The sequence below is a fragment of the Triturus cristatus genome, chromosome 10 (assembly GCF_964204655.1).
Source record: "Triturus cristatus chromosome 10, aTriCri1.1, whole genome shotgun sequence".
NCBI classification, from domain to species: domain Eukaryota; kingdom Metazoa; phylum Chordata; class Amphibia; order Caudata; family Salamandridae; genus Triturus; species Triturus cristatus.
In genome coordinates this window covers 242,577,272-242,597,350 of record NC_140593.1, presented here as the reverse complement: position 1 = coordinate 242,597,350, position 20,079 = coordinate 242,577,272, and positions in this window count along the sequence as shown.

Sequence of the window (20,079 nt, the reverse complement as noted above, 5' to 3'; positions counted from 1 at the left end):
AAGGCATACACCAGAATCCTCCTAGAGGACATTGAAAGCTGGGCCACTGAAAAACAAATAATAACTTTTTATCAAACGAGCTTCAGGCCCAAATGCACTCCATTGATAGCATTAATGCATTGTCTTACATAGCAAATAAATCCTTCAACTTTAATGGCCCCTCTCCTTTTGTGTGCTTTGTAGACTTCATTGCCACATTTGACAAGGTTGGTCAGAGTATACTCTGAGCCAAATTGACTGATTGGGGCATTCCACGTCGAATACTAAACGCATCTAAGTCACTTTAGACAGAACAGGTCCTGGCAGCCGTGTCACAGATCCAATTGTAATTTACACTGGACCTAAACAGGAATGTGTACAAGAGCCTTTGTTTGCCTCACTTTGTACAACAGATATGAATTCAGCATGAGCCAGTGGAAGATCTTTTTCACCCAGCATCGTAATCAGCTACTCAAAAGAGCACTGATTGGCCAAAGACAGGATCAAGGTCAGCCCTAAAATCCACGTTAATCTTAATCTCTCATACGAAGGACTTTTGTGCTTTCCAGACTAATAAGTGACTCAGACGATAAATTTACGTCAAAATTATCTAAAGACTTCAATGAAGAAGGCAAATGGAAATAACATCATAAGAGTGTGTTTTCAACGGGGAATTTTGACACCTAAGGATGCCCAGAGATATTGTCTGTACTCAGAAGACATCTCAAAGTTATCTTGTTTTGTGAAGTTTTTAGGTAAAACTTTTAAAAAACTGAATGCGATTATTTGACTTGAGTATCAGCTGTACTGTTATAAAACGTTTTAACTTATAGGTTTAACATTTTCTTTGCTCTTATTAAGCAGTGTTGTAATCATTTTATCTAATTGTACTCTAAGATACGTACACGTGTATTTCATATGTGAAAGGCATAATATTCTATTATGTCTGGCAGGAGATGATTGGCTACTTCACAGAGCCAATACAATCTACTCAAAGGGAGGAAGTGTTTCGACAAACTCTCGCTCTAGTCAATCTTCCTCTTTACACACCTCTTCCTGTGCTCTAACCAGGGCCACCACTTCACCCTGAACAGGATTTTCTTTTACTCTTGTCTTCTACCACTGCCTCTAGCCTAGTGCTTCTCCCCCTTCATTCACCCTATTACATCTACGACTACCTATACTCTAGTAACTATACTGCTGCCTATATAGTATATATAACTCAACTATTCTGTGGTTTTTCTGTCATGACCTATACCCTAACAGATATATCCCTACCTATACCATAGTCCCTATAACCTTACGTATACCCTCATGTGTCTACCCCTACCTATATACATGCTTATACTCTAGTGTGTTTACCCCTACCTATTCTACACCTACTTATACCCTAATGCCCAAGTTCGTACCTATACCTTAGTGTCTCACCTCCTACCTATACCCTATTGGCTCTGCACCTCTATATACTATAGTACATATACCATCTACTTCTATACCCCCCCTACTTCCCCCTATGTATACCCCATTATCCCTATCTATACTTTAACACCTATACTCTCCCCCTCTGAAGTCTCTCTCCTGTCCGCAGTACTCTGGCCTTTTTTTCTCATTATCCTTTTTCATATAACTATTGTAAGTGGTTTCTTTGCTTTTGGAATTTACCAATTGAGCGTTGCCTACCTAATTAAATGTGTAGGTGTTCTCAGGTGAAATGAGGACGAAGTAGTTTGAAATTATCAGACCTGATGCAGTCTGAACATTAGGGAAGGTGTTGAAATAGTGAATTATACTATTCTTTATGTTAGAGCGCCATCTACTGCAAGTCGACGTAATGACTTGCGTAGTAATGGCATTGCGTTGTAACAACGCGGTCGTTGTAACAACCGCGTTGTAAAGGCATTGCGGTCTAATGACTGCGACGTAAAAGTTCTTTCCCTTTAAGTGCCCTTAAGTAATGTCTCACAGCTGCATTTATTGTTTTTGAAGGTGTTTGCATTATTTTATATGCAGTAACCTGGAGATCACAAAGCAACTAAGTAATTACAGTATGATCTCCCCCCTGCCCACCCAGTCAACCCGGATCAGTTCACATACTGCTTAGTAGGCACTTCATTCCATCGTCCAGAAAAAAAAGGGCCAAAATTACTTTTCAGTGTCTGTCACTGGGCTCAAACTAAATTAACATAAAATGTAATGCGCTCAGATGTCATTGTTGTGATTTACACAAGCATGGCTACACCATACGTTAGTCAAAACGGGACCACATGCAGGTGACCCTGCTTCAACGTCTGTAATCTTTACTGCAGTAGGCAATTCTCGATTATAGAGATTCCGTGAGATTTTTTAAATGTTTCATTGACCGCCTTCAAAAGAGTCGCAGTGTAAAGACATGCAGGCCATAGTAGATATGCATCACATTGTCCCTATCTGCACCATGGTGCAGGTTTGTGTGAGCCCAGCTCAGACAAGGGAAAAGTCCTCAATTATAAAATAATACACTCTTCCCAGCATAGTTAAAACTTAGTCAGTTCCTGCCTGCACCTGGAAGTGCACATCAGTGATAGACAGAGTTGCTGTTTGAAGCTGCACCACCATATTTGACTGCTTGCTGACCCGGATAGATTTTGAAGACGTGAAAACGGACAACCACCCTGAGCAGCTGTGTTTGTTATGCATCTGTACCCATTGCAGGGATATTACTTGGGGTTCCAGTGATCCCTATTTTTCTTCCCAGTTGATTCTCTCTGGGTGCTCTTATTTGTGGGGCACAATCAGCATATTGACGAATACTTTTTTGCCTTGCACACACTTCCGCAATGTGGCACAGGTCCAAATGAAAAAGCGTACCCTTGTGTGCAGGGGCCAGACTTCCATGCAAATGAGGGAACGCCTCCATGGAATGGCGTTGCCACGCATTTTAGTTCAGCTGAAACAATACCACAAATTAATGATGAACACTTGTTTTTGCCAGACACGTTTTAAGGTATGGGCGAAGTGGGCTCTTGCCCAGGGCCCCTGCCTTTCAGGGGGCCCCCTGTTAGAGCCAGCTCTGTTCCGCACAGAGTCTTACCCTTATGACCTTGAATGATTTTTTAAATGATTGTTGTAAATAGCGTTTTTCTATTATTTTTAATGGGTGAGAGTCTATTACAGACTTTTTGCAGGTAAAATGTTTGTTTCATGCAGCATCCATATTTTTTTTAAATTTTAGATGAATACATGACCTCACATATGAGAAATGGCAGGGTGCGACAGATTATTTGCTGTAATAGTAGTGAGCTGCTGCTGTGTTAACAATACTAATAAAACACACACATCATTATCCCTGAATATCAGATGTAAACACATTTAGAACTTGAACAAAGAGCTGAAAGAGCTGAAACTGGATCATAAAACCAAAGTTGTTCGAACAGGGGCCCCCCAAAATACATTTGGCCCAGGGCCCCCCAAATCCTTAAAACGTCTCTGGTTTTTGCAGCATTTACTATAACATCAAGTGTTACCAGGGCACAAAAAGCACTCGAGGCACCCACAGGTCACTTGAAAGAAGTCCTTGTTGGGGGGGGGGGGGGGGGGGGTTAAGCACAGGGGAATTCTAGGTAACATGTACACGGACTACAGTGGGTCTGTTATGTAATGTAAATAAACTAAGCAGGCTCAAATAAAGCTCAGTTTAATTGTACATCGTAATGTGAGCAAATACGTAGCCAAGAAGAAAACATAAAAATAAAAATCATTTATAAAGGAATGATCAAAATGATTTACATTCGTAGACAAAGCAAGAGTCAGAGAAATAAGAAAAAAAAGGAAATACAATTATAAGTGCCAGAGATGCCGCTTAATAGGATGCGCTGTTCATGCTTAAACATTAGATGAAGTGAGGGCTGTTGGAAAGATGACAGAACATCAATGCTGTACACTTTATAGTGGAGATAAACTTGTGTAACGGAGGGGCTGAGAGGAGATACACTGCAGGGACATGGAAGCACTTTAAGGGCAGCAAGACCTAACTGATAGATCGAGGCAGTGAACGTAAACTAAAGATGGACAGGAGTTAAGGCATAATAAATCAATGCAAACACTTGAGAGTGCGATGAACGGGGCGGCCATGGCAGCCGCAATTACGGAATTCCTGGCAAATCAGTGCATGTTTTCAGTGCTATTAATGCCTAATCTCGGCATACGTATGTGTGGTATTTAGATGTTTTGACACTGTGGCAACTCACCCTAGCTTAGGTGTCTCTCCTCCTGTTTAGGACTGTGCCGATGAATGGAGGCAGAAGGTATGAAAGCAAAAACAGACGCTTGCTCCAGGCAAAAGCAGCAGATAACAAAAGAGCTTCTGACTGTACACAACACTGACCCTTACAACAATTTTTACCATCGGAACGAGAGAAACTCTCTGACACGAGCATAGCCATAATGGCTGTGCACTGCCTGACTATAGTGCCGGCTCAGATGAGACACCACTCAGGCAGTGGTCACTTTGCGTGTCCTGGCAGGTCCAACAAGCGGTCGCGATTGTCCTGGCAGCTTCGAAAGTGAAAGCGTGCAGAGCGCTCTCAATGTAAACAAAGCACGTTGTTGTGCCTCAAGTAGGATAAACTCAATAAAGAATATAGTGTTTACTGTGTAAGAACCGAAGTAAAGGGGCCAGTAGCCATGGGAGGATACATATGATGACATGGCCGTACTAAGGAGGGACTAACAAGCCTATTAAGGAATCAGAGGCCAGCATTTAAGAAGTACAAAGACACAAGCCAATGAAAAATATGGGCAGGTAGTGGGTGATGCTTCTCTTTCGTACTCTACCTACAACAGATCACCAGAGCAGCGCTTGCGTGCTGGCTCAGGCTCAACCTAAAAAACTGCTATGGGTTATGTCCATCACCCACTACCGTACCAGCCCACAGCATTAAACCACTTATCACCAACAGAACAGGCATGGAATAACTGATGCAACCTGCCACATGCCGCTGGTCAATGAAGGACTTTCATTTAATGCACCATTGCGGGCCTCAACTAGCTACATACTATGACCACTTCTTGACATCTCACAAAGACAATTAGATATGGGATGATATTAAGAAAGTTCGTCCCAGCAAATCTCGGATCTGTATCTCCCTCCAAAGTATGCCTGCTCAGGACCATAACTTTAAATAATATGTTTTAGAATGGACAACCCAGTGCTTAATTTGAGCTAGTTTCCGGTGCTCGGCATTGCACTAAATTGTCAGCATCGGCTCTAGTGACAGTCAACCAAATGGTGGCGCAGGCTTTAAGTTTGAGATGCACAGAACAAGTATGTTTAATAAGTCAAAATACATAAAAATAATTGTATCACTTGTAAGAGTGCGATGGTTAGTAGTTGTTGTTGGTATTATAATTGGCAGCACTGGCAGGGGCAATGGGTGGTGCAGAGAAAGGCCCTGGTACTTAGGTTTTTTAAACTAATTAAACACTCTGCCATCCCAGTGCAGTATCCAGCTTACTGGACTATAAAAATAAACACCATAAGGTACCTGTATAGCTGCTCTAAGCCGCCATCTTACCAAAAACAAACTGTGCACCTGTCTCTCACACTTCTGCGTCCATCACACTGCTAAACCCTGTGTCCCATAGCACGAACACCACACCTCAGTGGTCATCACGCACTACATGGAAACACTTCCCACATAAGATCAAAACAAAGACTACATTCTTCCACCCCCACCCCCTGCACCTGGTGTAGGCAAGCGCTTCAGCACTCGGTAGTAAGTGCTATATTAATGTTGCAATTCAATACAATATCTTTTAAGGTCTCACGTTACAATACTGAGTCAAAATGTAAATATAGGTATTCCGCCCACTCTCCTACAATAACCCCCTCTTGAGCGTCACAACCCTCCCTTCCAAAAGTGATATTTGCATGCCTCTGAAGCAAAAGTGTAGCAACGGGTACTCTCCTTTGTAGTCATAATTGTTTTGCGAAGTGCGTGCTCTGTCCTATTACAGGTGTACCTTAGCTGTCTTGCCGAGGAGTGCAGGTACCATCACACTACAAGTACTACATCCTTTATCGGAAGTTCCAGAGCTACCCCATTAAACACTTAGCAGTGCAGGTGAGAAGTGCAGGCACTTTCCTACTGGAAGCATGTTACCCTTGCTGAGATGCATCACCACTGCCCAATCCAAAGTCCGGCTCAGAATTTCCAGGATTTTGAATGTAAAGTTTAGTAGTCATGAGAAGTGGCAGCACTGTCCTATTGAGGAGCTGCCTTGCTCGGAAGTACCGGTGCTTTGCTGCCTCGTGCAGAAGTGGTGGTACTTTCCTGTTAACAAGCATTGCAGCCTTGCAGAGCGGTGTCGCTTGTGCCCTATTTAAAGTACAGAAGTGCTTCTGAGCAGTGCCAGTACGGTTCCATTAAAAATGAAGCACAATTGCTCAGAAGTGCTGATACCTTCCCATTACAAGTACCGTATCCTTGCTGACGAGTGTCAGTTCTGCCCATCCCAAGTGCAGCAGACCAGCTGAGAAGCATAATGCCTTCCTATATAAAGTTGTAGCAGACCTGCACAGAATTGCTGACACTGTCCTGTTAAACGTGTAACAGCCCAGGCGAAAAGTTCATGTCAGTGATCTAGCAGACACGCACAAAGAACAGGGCCTATCCCCCAAACAGTGCAAGACCTGGTACTGTCCCAATCAAAATATATCAGCCTGCACAAGTGCTGCACTGTCCTAATAAAGTAAGCAGATTTTAGAGTGCTGTCCTGTCCTACTAAATTTAAAGCTGATATGGTAGAGTACTGCCCTGTCTAGGAAAAGTAAAGTTGGTCTGTTAGTGCAGGCACTTTCCTACTAAAGGTAAAGCTGATCTTATATTCAGGGCCACAGGAATTATGCGGCAGGAGAGGACACAGTGGCGTCACTAGGGTTGGTGTCACCCGGTGCGGGTAACTCATGGTGTCACCCCCTCACAACTTACCGCATGGACCTCTTCCGCCCGAGTCCGCCAGTGGACACAGTTGGCTAATAACAGGACCATACAGAATCCTTAGTAACGTTTGTAAATGTAGGTCCTATATTTACAAAATGTGCCTGTTAACAACAGTGTGATAATGACTCATTAATCAGGTTGTACAGTGGGCTACCTGCTAGTAAACAGTTTATTGTAATTTATAATATCATAGGTATGGTACTTTTTACTGGTGTGGTGTTCCCACTATCCAGCAACACGATATATCAGTGGTCGAAGTGGGGGAAAAAAAGTAGGGGAACTGTGGGCGGAGAATCAGAGGGTGGGAATAACCCAAGGATTGGATCAGTGGGCAGAGGCGTGGCCAGAATGCGCAAACATCCCAATTTTTTGTATTTGTTTGGCTTCACTGCCCAGTTTTATCAACCAATGGATACACATGATTATTTAAGGTTATGAGTTATTGACAGTAAAATGTGTTCACAAAGTGGGATATGCTTCTAATCACAGAATGTCCCCAAATACGATAAAATGTGGAAGCACAAGCCATTTGTCTCCGAGCCATGGAGTTTCTGTCATCAGCACTTCTCCCTTTTCCAAAACAGCAGTTCAAACATGAATGGCTAAAAATCCTAGTTTGCAAATGTTTTCTAAATAATAATGGCTCTGCCATATTTGCCTCATAATGCAAGATCTGTAGCATGATCTGATCATTTAAACTAATAAATTATTTGTAGCTCAAACGTATCAAAAGTTAATAAAAAATGTGGCTTGTGTTGCTGCGGAGTAGATGACAGTTAATAGCTCACTGTTCTGTTAGGATTTTAACTTATAAACTGCAAGTAACAAAAGGATCTCTCTGACAAAAGCAGTAGCCCACTGGCCTATTTATATTATGTGCACTTTGTGATCTCCATGGTACATGTTCTTTGCAGCAGGCACGTTAACCCTCTGAGCTACCTTTCCATGAGTCAAATCTTCCATTGGACAAAATTCCAACATTTTTATTGTTACCGAAAATTACTGGAGGCCAGGAAGGAGGCAGCAAGCGCTTTTAAAACCATAATATACTTGCAAAAATGATGCCTCCACCTAACGTGGTACAAAAGGGGATGGTGATGGACGGTGATGGACGGAGCATCAGAACCAATCAAATACTCACACCCAGTCAACAGATCTGGGTTTGATCCATCACCGTTCTTTAGCCCACTCTGCCACCCCAGTTCAGACATGGCCATATGCAAATCAGTCTGACCCTGTGCCTCATGGGAACAGTCCAGCCCGAACTGCCAAGCCATGCCTTCCCTGGACCGGAAACAAGCTTCCTAGGACCGGTTTCTGGCATGTCAGCCGTCTTCAGCCAGGCTTGCTTGAATCCAGTGGCAAAGTGAGCAAGGGACTCACGTCTGAGCATACCCTGTCCACTTATGGCGAACAAAGCGGTACAAAAGGGGGTGGTGATGGACGGAGCATCAGAACCAATCAAATACTCACACCCAGTCATGGCAGTTCGGGCTGGACTGTTCCCATGAGGCACAGGGTCATACTGATTTGCATATGGCCATGTCTGAACTGGGGTGGCAGAGTGGGCTAAAGAACGGTGATGGATCAAACCCAGATCTGTTGACTGGGTGTGAGTGTTTGATTGGTTCTGATACTCCGTCCATCACCATCCCCTTTTGTTCCACCTAACGTGAGCACCTGGTGCAGTCACACCGGTTGCACCGCCCTAGAGCTGGCCCTTCTCAAGGGTCCTGTGATCTCAGTGACAGGGTCATTGTTCTAGGGTGTACTGCTTCATAGGCCTGCCCGCAAGACTGGAGGTGAACTTCAGTATGAATAGTGGTGGACAAGCCTTGAAGGCTAACCTACACATGTCATGCTAGGGTCCACCTGCTGGTGCTACGACACCAGGGCTTCTAATGTCTTGTGAAGCCTTCTAAGGTCTAGCATGAGATAGTGCTCTCTCAGGAGAGTGGTCTGGCGGACTGGTTATTAAGGCTGAACCTGGTTCCCCAGTTCCAAATTCAGCAGCTCTGGCCATAGTGCCACATCCTCTCCCCCACTGAACACCATACTGCCCCGCTGAGAAAAACTCAGACAGCCTTCAACTACAACCCAATTGTTGCCAGCTATAAACACCTGGATGCGGCTCAATTTAAATTACGCACTGGGCAAGAGCAATATGTGGCCTACAAAAAAAAGTGACAGCATCCTGGAAAAAGCAAACAATCATAGGGAATGCCACATTTTGCAAACCATGTGAAATGTAAGCAGGAACAACATGGTTACCTTAACGCTTTTACACTCACTGTTCAGAAATCAGTGAATGCTTTTGCCTGAAAAGTTAAGGACATGACAACAGGGCCCTGAATGGACCCATTTCAATGGCCATTGCATATATCCTTACAAAACGTAAGCAGTATGGTAAAAAAAAGACAACATCCCTAGATACAGAGCAGCAGTACAAATTTTGTTTTTCAATCCTCACATTGCAGTACCTCCAGGATTGGTGCACTAGTTCCAAGCCCAGGGAAAACAAAGCCAAGACAACAAAAATAGCGCTTCACTGGCAAACTCTGTAAAAGTGGCGCTAATGTGATTGGATGTGAATAAAATCAATCTGGCCAGTTTGCTACCACTCTGTCTTACTTTATTTAGTTATTTATTTTTCATATTTTTAAACTTTTATTCCCGGTGCTGCACTTTGGAATTAAACGTCAGAAAAATAGACATTGATTACCAGCAAAAGTGATTTTCTTTTTTGGATCCATTTCACAGGGAAGCAAATAAAAGAAAGGAGAGGAGACAGTGCGCACTGCGCACAGGCACCTCCTCCTCCTAAAAGGTTAGGTTGCTCTGCGCACACCGGCCCTGTTGGTGACATGTGTCACCCCATGTGAGGGTGTCACCCGGTGCGGTCCGCACCCCCCGCACCCCCATAGTGACGCCGCTGCAAATTATAAGCAGGGTAGATTATGCAGCAAGAAAAGCCAAACTATGCAGCATAATGCGACACATTTTGTAACTGTACAACATCCTTATTTTGTAATTTTTACACTTATTAACCCTGCCTGGGCATTGGTTGCACCTCATTAGTACCAGTTTGAAACCCAAATATAACAATAAGCAACAGAAAGGTGACCAGTCCAGCTCTGAAAAGGGCCTACCCCTGAGCGGCAACACGCGTGTCTGCATTGTTTAGTAACTTTTGAACCGTTTGAGCTAGATACAAAGGGCCAGATGAACGTGTAAAATAGCGCCTCGCAAATTGCGAGTCTTTTGCGACTTGTAATTTGCGAGGCGCTATTTTGCATGCACAACAGTGTGTTTAACACTATTTGCGATTCCCAATGGGGTCGCAAATTGCGAGACTCATGAATATTAATGAGCCTCTCGCAATTTGCGAACCAATTGGAATGACAGGCCCTCCCAGAGATGGTGGCCTGCTGGGCTCAGCAGACCACCATGTCTGGGATTGCTTTTAAATAAAGCAGCTTTTTTTTTTTAAATGCAGCCCGTTTTCCTTAAAGGAAAATGGGATGCATTTAAAAGACAAATTTTGAAACGTTTTCCTTTCATTTTTTAAGGGCAGGCAGTGGTCCTTTAAAAAATATTTTTGGAGCCAGTCACAAAGGGGAAGGTGTCCCCTGGGGACCCCTTCCCATTTGCGACTTCCTTACTATCCTCTTGAAGAGGGCGGTAATTTGTGAGTGTTTTGTGGCCGCAAAACATTCATACATGGCTCTGCGGTCGCTATTAGGAAGGGAACACCCCTGCCTAATAGCGAGTCACAATACACTGTTTTGCGAGTCGCAAATTATTTGCGACTCGCAGAATAATGTCGAAGTACATGGCCCAGACTAAAACTGCATGCGCAAACGGGTCGCAAATCTGTTTGTGCATACAATTTTACATCGTACATCTGGCCCAAAATGTTTTTTGTTAATATCTGCAGATTATGTGGTAGACGATGGATTATGTGGCAAACGTGACAAGCCTATAATTATGTGATAATCACCACAAAATCGCATAATTCTAGTGGCCCTGCTTATAGTGCATCCCTGTCCTACTAAAAGAAAACCTTATCTGTGAGAGTGCTGGCACTGCCCTACTAAAATGAGACTGATTTTAGAGAGCTGGTACTGTCCTACTAAAAGTAAAGTTGATCTATTAGAGTGCTTACACTGTCCCACTAAAAGAACTCAGCTCTGTCAGAATGCTGACACTGTCCTACTAAAAATTAAACTGTTCTTGGAGTGCTGTCACGGCCCTACTAAAATAAACTTTGTTCTGTCAGTGTGCTGCCACTGTCCTGCTCATAAGTGTTGGCATTTTCAGTGTAGTGGCCGTGAGTGTGCTCGGCAAAGTCTGCCTTTTGACCTGGGTCCAGGGAGCGGCTTGCCCTGCAATTGTCCTTTTCTATACATAAGCTATGAATGGGAGGGGCCAGGTGGTGACACATGTGACTTCACTTTTCGGCACTCTTCCCTCGCTCCTAGTATTTCCCGTACTGGGAGTCTCCCGTGCTATGGGCCAGAGCTCGCGACAAGCCTTCCTCAGATCACCAGCAGCCTCGTGCGAACACGGGAGGCCTAGTCCGGTCACCAAGGAATGTGCATGATCGCCGGCAGCACCTGAGGAATCAGTGATTTGGGTCATAACGAAAGGCGCATTATCATCACAAACGAACTTGTGCAATCATCGACAGCTTCCCGTCGACCAGCCGCAAACGTGTTTCATCCCACTGACTTTATTTACAGGACCTTCAGCGTCATAAAGATCACCGGTAAATGTTTGAGTCACCAGTAACTTTTTGGGGTTGCAGGTGAATTTGTGTGATCACAAGCAGCTTCCTGCGGATTACTGGCGCGTTTGTGTGACAACCGGCAGATTCCTGTCCATGGTCACTCCATCTGATCCATTTTCAGCAGAGTACTGCACATCACAAGCAGCTTCAGCCCAACCCCAGTGCATGTGCGTAACCACAGGCAGCTAGCTTCACCAGAGGCTTCCTACATCTCACCAGTGATCTTTGTGCACACACATAGGCCGACTCGCGGAGGCATGAAAATACCCACGTGTGCCGTTCAGATATGTTAACGTCACTTCACAGACCTTCATTCGTGGATGCACCAGGCACAGGTGCACACCTCAAAGACTTATATGTGAAAGTACCACAGAACCACTCACTTGCGCACATCAGTCTTGCACGTGAATTTATTAGACAGACACATCCTGCGCACATCACACAAAAGCATGCACACATGCTTAGTGCTCCACCAGGCAGCACTTGAGTGCACACCACCTTTTCTAGTGTGTACCTAGCCACGCATAGCTTCAAAACACTCCGTGAAAATGTCTGCGTGACTCACCATTACCTGTACATACAGTCTCACAAACGTTTATGTACAGACGGGTATTAGCACACCCTAGCAAAACCGTGTCATTTGAGGGTTGGTTTTATTGCACGAATCCTGTAGCATCATTTCGATAGAATTTTTTGCAAATTGAAGGTGAAGGGCCTGACGGCGAAGCTAAAGCTGCAGACACGTCGATCCTCCTACCTGGAGTGGAAGGCCCAGGTGCAGCACCAGCCGTGGAAGGCCCCCGAGAGGACTCCGACATTCAAGGCCATGGCCAGAGGGCGCGGCGGATGTAGCGGTCTAGTTGTTGACCGCTCTACAACACGCAGACCCCAACCCGGAACCTAATGCACACAATGTATAACCTTCTGGACCGGGGTCGCTCGTGGCTTCCGGTCCTCACTAGCAGTCCAAGTATTCCCCGCTGTCCCTCATTACCCCAACCCCCAACAATGGGGACGAGGGTGTGTGAATAAACCCCTCACCTCGGCACCGGGTCGCTGCCCCAGCCTGCTGCAGCGTCTGGTCCAGCTGCCTTCCTGCAGACCTCGGTGTACGGCCACCGGTGGAACGACTCCCGACGCGGCAACCCACCCGTTGCTGGATCGAGGTACCGCCTAGCCACCACCTCCTGTTGTGCTCCTTCGCGAATTCGCCCTGGGTCGTGCTCTCCCCGAGGCCCGCACCGTCACTCCGGCCGTGTGCGAAGGCCGGGACAACTGCGTGAGACGCGCGCATGCGCAGTGAGGCTCCAGGAGCGACGGAACGAGGCACGCTCCCTCGCTGGCTTGGGAAGCACGCCTGGCGGCCCGGCAGCATCGGGAGGCGCAGGGTCACGCGAGGGAAGACCTCCATCAAGCACTGGCAAGTCCAATACCTGGGTTTCCTGGCAAACAGAGGGAAAGTCACACTACTAAAGGCAGCAGTCCCGGCCTCATCCTGCTCACACGAATGCTACACAGAGGGTGGTGCCTCCAGTCTGCCTGCACCAACATGGCTGCCACACACAAAGACCCTGTGCATGCCCCCACAGACCAAAGGTGAAAAAAAAAAGAAAAGAAACACAAAGAAAAGATTATAAGAGAAGGACATAAGGGACAACATAAAAGGCTTGCTGGCACACTGAAACGTGGGAACGAATCCCCGTACGGGCAGAAGGAAAGGATGCCAGGACGCACATCGCAGAGGCTGCCAGGGGCCCGGAAGAGGGTGCAACAACACGCAACCATGACGGACCAGACAGGAGCAGCGGCAGCCCCACAGCAAGCGGCAGCACCAGCTCCAGCAGCGCCCATACACTCTCAGGTCAGCGCATTGCCGCCGTTTAGTGAACTAATTGATCCTGCCACTGCGTCACCGAGGTGGAACGTGTGGATCAGCCGGCTGGATAACTATTTCATCGCCACCAGGGAAACGGATGGCGCCGTCAAGAGGTCGCTGCTACTGCACTTCGCTGGGGACGAGATATACAAACTGTTTGCGCATCTGTCAAACACGGGGCCCCCCAATGATTACAACGCAGGGGTAAGGGCCCTCAATGGCCATTTTGACCCTCAGCTAAACCCCGATTCTGAACGATTCAAGTTGCGACAAGCCCGTCAGAGAGAAGGGGAGTCGATGGACGCGTTCCACGCACGGTTGAGAGAGCTGGCCAGCACGTGCACAGAAGACGATCAAGTCAAAGAGGTGCGCGCACAACTCATTCAAGGGTGCCGGAACGTTCATTCTTCGACAACCCAGGATCTCCCTAGAAGACATGCTCATCCTAGCACGGTCACACAACCTGTCCGAGGTCCGGTCTTCAGCGATGGAAGCGGCACTCATGCCCGCAACGAGTCAAGCAGTGGCTGTGAAAACAGAGCGAGTGGATGCAGCCTATACCCCAGGGCGTGGCAGCAGAGGGCGTTGGCCCACGAGGAGGCCGCGTCAAGCGCAGTGTGGATATTGCGGCAAAGAAGAACATACCCCGAGTGAGTGCCCGGCCTGTGGGAAAACTTGTTCGAAGTGCGGGATTCCCAATCAATTTTCTAGTGTGTGCCGAGGGGGCACGCGGGGCAGAGGAAGCACCGGACGACGGCCACCGATGAAGGCAGTGAGACAGCTGTCACTGGAAGACTCCGACGTAGCACGGGCCCGGAAGGTGTCTCCACAGCACAGGACCTACCTCGAAGACCCGTCTACTGACGAAGAAGAGGAATGCTTCCTGATATCCTTCGCAAGTGATCTCAAGCGGAGGCGACGCCCCCAACCGACGTGTGCGATTGAGATCGCAGGATCCCCCGTGACAGCCCTCATTGACACCGGAGCATCGGTTAATGTGATGGGGAGCCAACACTACAAGAAGCTAAACCCCAGAACCCCGCTCACACCGTCCAAGGTGAGAATCCTCACGTATGGGAGTCAGGAGCCGCTGACGCTAAAAGGGAAAATGACGGTGCAAGTAAAGTCGGACAGTCACGAGATAACAACCACGTTCCATGTAGTTGACAAGGAAGCAGACATCCTAGTAGGGAGCCACACCGCTGAGGACCTAAGCCTGGTAACATTTGCAAATGCAGTAAGAGTGCAACAAACAGAAGACATCTTGGAGCTGTTCCCACAACTGTTCAACGGGCTAGGCAGCATGAAACGACCCCCAGTGCGACTGCACATCGATACATCAGTAAAGCCTGTGGCCCTAAGGCACAGACACATCCCATTCCACCTACGGCCGCTGGTTGAACAAGAGCTAGCCAAGCTGGGACAACAAGGGGTGATAGAAAAAGTAACCGGGCCGACTCCCTGAGTGTCGCCCATGGTAATTGCTGAAAAACCGAAACAGCCTGGACAGATCAGGCTTTGCATAGACATGCGCATGCCTAACCAAGCAATAAAACGGGAAAGACACTTGACCCCTACCGTGGACGATATCCTTGCTGATCTGAACGGGTCCCGGTGGTTTTCTAAACTAGACCTTAATGCAGGGTATCATCAGCTGAGGTTGGCAGAGGAAAGTAGGTATATAACAACCTTCTCAACACACCTGGGGCTCAGACGATACAAGAGACTAAACTTTGGGATATCGTCAGCAGCCGAGATCTTCCAAAACGCTGTACGGGAGGTCCTGTCTGGGCTCCAAGGGGTGCTAAATGTCAGTGATGACATATTGATTCACTCAGCGACCCTAGAAGATCATCACCGGCAGCTCCGGGCCACCCTCCAACGACTCGCGGACCACGGAGTGACCCTCCATAAAGACAAATGCCAGTTCTTCAGAAGGACCATTGAATTCTTCGGGTACGTGTTCAGCCAAGAGGGTGTCAAGGTGGACCCCCGAAAGTCACAGGCGATCCAACTAGCCCCGGCCCCCACGACAGCGTCAGAGGTCTAGGCATGGCAACGTACTGCGGAAGATTTATACCCAACCTTGCAACAGTAGCAGAGCCATTGAGAAACCTCACCAATAAAGACAGCGTGTGGAAAGTGGGGCCCCGAAGAACAAGAGGCATTCAGCAAGGTGAAATCCACGCTGTTAGAAAAAACGACCATGGCATACTTCGACACCAAGCGGCCGACTGAGCTAGTCGTGGACGCGAGCCCGGTAGGCCTCGGAGCTCTGCTATCCCAAGAGACAAGTCCAGTGACGTGGGTCCCGTTAGCGTTTGCCAGCAAATCAGACAGCCACAGAGACAAGGTACTCCCAGATCGAATGGGAAGCGCTGGCCATCAAGTGGGCCTGCAACCATTTTCATTTGTATTTAAGTGGACACCCATTCCGAGTAGTGACGGATCACCAGCCGCTAGTTCCACTATTCAAGGGAACGTCACCTCACCCGCCGCCGCGGATCGAACGATGGGCGATCCAACTCCAGCACTACCAGTTTGATATAGTCTACAGGCCGGGGGCCAACAACCCAGCGAATTTCCTATCCCGACATCCAGCTGCAACCCCCGCAGAACCAAGCGACCAAGAGCAACTGACGGAGGAATTTGTCAGCATGGTCACCCAGTGGGCATGCCCAAAAGCCCTAACACTATCGGAAATTGAGACCCATACCCAGTCGGACATGGTGCTAAAGAAAGTACTGGGGTCAATACGGAAAGGATCTTGGACGGGGTTTCTCCATGATATCAGCGGATGGACCGAAACAGACCGAGCTCGCCTTGGGAAAATGTGGCGAGTCCATGAAGAGCTAAGCGCCGCAGCAAACGGAGTAGTGCTGAGAGGCTCGCGCATTGTCATACCCCTGGCCCTCCAGGATCGAGTAATAGCCCTCGACCATGAAGGTCATCCAGGCACTAGACGGATGAAAGCCAGGCTGAGGGGAAAGGTTTGGTTCCCGAACCTGGAGGAGAGCGTAGACGACTTTGTACGCAGGTGCCGGGCCTGTCAGATCACCGGAGGCGCGGAAGCTCCTGCGCCAGTGATAACAGAAGAGCCAGCACCATCACCCTGGTCGTGGGTCAGCCTCGACTTTGGGAGTTTCCCCGACGGGAGAGTGACTGCGGTCTTGATAGATGGATATACAAAGTACCCAGTGGTGGAAGTGCTACCCTCGACGGCGTTCAACCACCTACTTCCAATGCTGGATAAGACATTTGCACTGTTCGGACTGCCTCATGTGGTCAAAACAGACAATGGGCCCCCATTTCAAGGGCACGAATTCAAGGACTTTCTGGCACGACTAGGCATTAGACATCATCGCATTACACCGCAGTGGCCGCAAGCGAACGGAGAGGCAGAGAGATTCATGCGGACGGTGTTACGCATAGCTGTGGCTGAACATTCCGATCCCGAAGTCGCACTCCAGAGCTTCCTAAGAGAGTATCGTAGCACTCCACATTGCACCACTCAAAGGTCCCCGTGGTCGCTGATATTAGCTGGGCAAAGGAGAGACAACATTCCAGTGGCCGAAAACTGGGAACCTGAACCATATGACCCGGCCAGTACACAAGCACGAAGGTCAGCTAACAATGACAAAGCGAGCAAGCGGAGAAGAGCACAAGTCAGACCAATAGCACCAGGGTGTGCCGTCCTCGTGAGAAATCGTCGCAGCGGGGGGAAGTTCCGCACTCCCTATGAGCCAGGTCTGTGGCTAGTTAAGGGTGTGAGGGGCACGGCGGTGACAGCCGAAAACGATGGAGAATTCATCACTCGGAACATATCTTGGTTCAAGAGGGTGCCGAACTTGGAAAGGGAGAGACCAGTAATCGAGGACGTCCCTAACCGAAGTAGTGAACAGCCCGATGGAAGTCCAAATGTCACCGGTGGACCAAGCGTAAACAGAGAGGTTCCGGAGAGCCCAGGAGAGCCCAGGCCCACAAGACAGTCGGAGTTGGAAGGACCAGTGAACCTGAGGAATGACAGTGAACGACACCACTACAATCTGAGACCTCATCCGAAGCCCAGTCAAAAGCTCAGTGACTATGTGCGCTAAAATTATTTTGTTTGTTGTTTTGAACAAATTTGGGAAGGGATGTAGCGGTCTAGTTGTTGACCGCTCTACAACACGCAGACCCCAACCCGGAACCTAATGCACACAATGTATCACCTTCTGGCCAGGCGTGGCCAGAAGGATTTAAATAAATGGACCGGGGTCGCTCGTGGCTTCCGGTCCGCACTAGCAGTCCAAGTGTGCGTCTCCTTTATTCCCCGCTGTCCCTCATCACTCCAACCCCCAACAGCGAGGAGGTCACAAGCCCATCCCGGTGCAGTCCAAGGAAGGCGCCGGTGGGTGAGGAAGGTGGTGTCCGTCAGGCACCCAGAGGCCCAAGAGGGTGCCAGTTCATGAGCTAGTGGGAAAAATTCCTGAGGGGGAGGGAGCAAGCCCACCGCGTACCGCCGAACCCCCACGCAGACTGAGGACATGCCACTGTGAAACACCCGGGTCTTCGCCACTCTGGGGCAGCTCTGGCGCACCGCTTCAAACACTCCCACACTCGTTACCCTACTTGCACCTCAGCTCCTGGATGCTCTTTCCCCTCTACCTCTCACAATGTTGCTGTAAGTCTCTTAACTCGTGCTCGGTCTCCTCTCTCCCGCTCTCACCGGAAACGTCACTAACTGTGCCCAGGGGGCGGAACCACCTGTCTGAAAGCGCGGGTTGTGGGCACTCGCTGGGGCCTCTGGGAGCTGTAGTGGAAGATATTCTCTCTCGTCAGAGCGGCTGCCTTGTTACACCAGGAGCATATTGTAGCGGTTCAGGAAGTTCTGCCTTCGGAAGAGCCGCTTCAAGGACCAACTGGTGCCCGCCTCCTCTCAGAGCTGACAAAATTGAACAAGAGAAATCATTTCGGGAAAGAAGAGTCGTGTGCTGGTTGGGGGCTGCGCCACACAGCAGCTGCTAGCCCGGCACTGCTTTCCTGACAAGTGGCGTGAAGGCTGGCTTCACGTGTGCTGCTGCAGCGTGCGCGTCACTGCTCATCCCTGAGCCAATACTCCATGGACGTTTACTACAGAGAAAAGGTTGGACTTGCAGCAAATGTTAGCCATTTGCAGGCTACCATTTTTTAATGACAGAAACAAAAGCCAATCCTAAGCAGAGGAGGAGTCAGACTCCACAAAGTAGATACAACAGATTGCCTACAGCGCAAGCGCTGTTTAGGCTCGACCTAAAAAGCAGTTGTTGCTGAGTGATCCCTGTAATGGCTATAACGAATGAAAAGATATTACAGGGCACATGCAAGACAACCCTTTGGATTTGGCCTTACTAACCTTTATATCTGAGACTGTTTAAAAAAAAGGTAAAATGTATACCTTTTTCAGCTTAATATTGAATTTAAGATTCTGACACTCCTCTACATATTATAGATGGAGGATATTATGCCCAAGTTTATTTATTACTCCCAGGCAGATTTTCAAATATTAATATTAATCACATAATATTTAGCTAGTGATCATAACTAATTTGTAGAAACTTAGTGAAGTCCCCAATTAGCGTTGATGGGGAACAGAGCTTTCATTATGTGAATACGCTGTTTTTATTTATTTCTATTTGGAAGTTTGGTTTCCCACTAATGTTCAAGGATCTGATTAAAATATTGTTATGCGTGGCTCCCATAGCGAATCATTAGTAAGAATAACTGGATCCTATAGCTGGTATTTCACTGCTGTCATAAATGATTTCCAGCCTGTTCTGGCTGTGCTCCCCATAGCCTGCTGTAGCAGCACTGGAGAACAGGGAGTATCATGGCCTCTGGAGGGGGGAGGGAAGGCACTGGAAGTGGTGGGGCAGTGGCAAATGCTAGGATTTTTGTTTTGTATTTGGGATACTGATGAGAGGCCATGTTATGAAGGGCTCCCCGGCAGGTGCTTAATTTGTTAAAAAATAAGTGTAAGTCCCTAAATTGTTTGTTAGGAGGCCTGCACCTACTTCACTGGCTCTACCCTTATCCTCCACTGGCTCCTCCAACTTCCACCATTGGCTCCAGTGATATGTACCCTATAATGTGGCCTACATTATTATTATTGATGGAGCAACATAGGCTTGTAAAGCTAATAAGTCAAAGACTGGAAAGATTTCTGTGCAGCGCACATCCTGAACTTTCGTATTTGAAGGTGCTCTCAGATGTGGAAATTACAAAAAGGCGGCTTTCTCAGTGAAATCAAGTATTGCCTATGATCACACAATTTAGACAAGCATGTAAGCCAGGATTGAACCCAGATTCTCCACTTTCACACTCTGCAATTCACCCATAATGATTATATGTGTATTTCTTTCTAACTCAGAAAAAAGGCCCCCAGCCAAACTTTCAGTAAAGTTTAGTTCGTGCCCAGGAGAAAATACAAAGTTTTC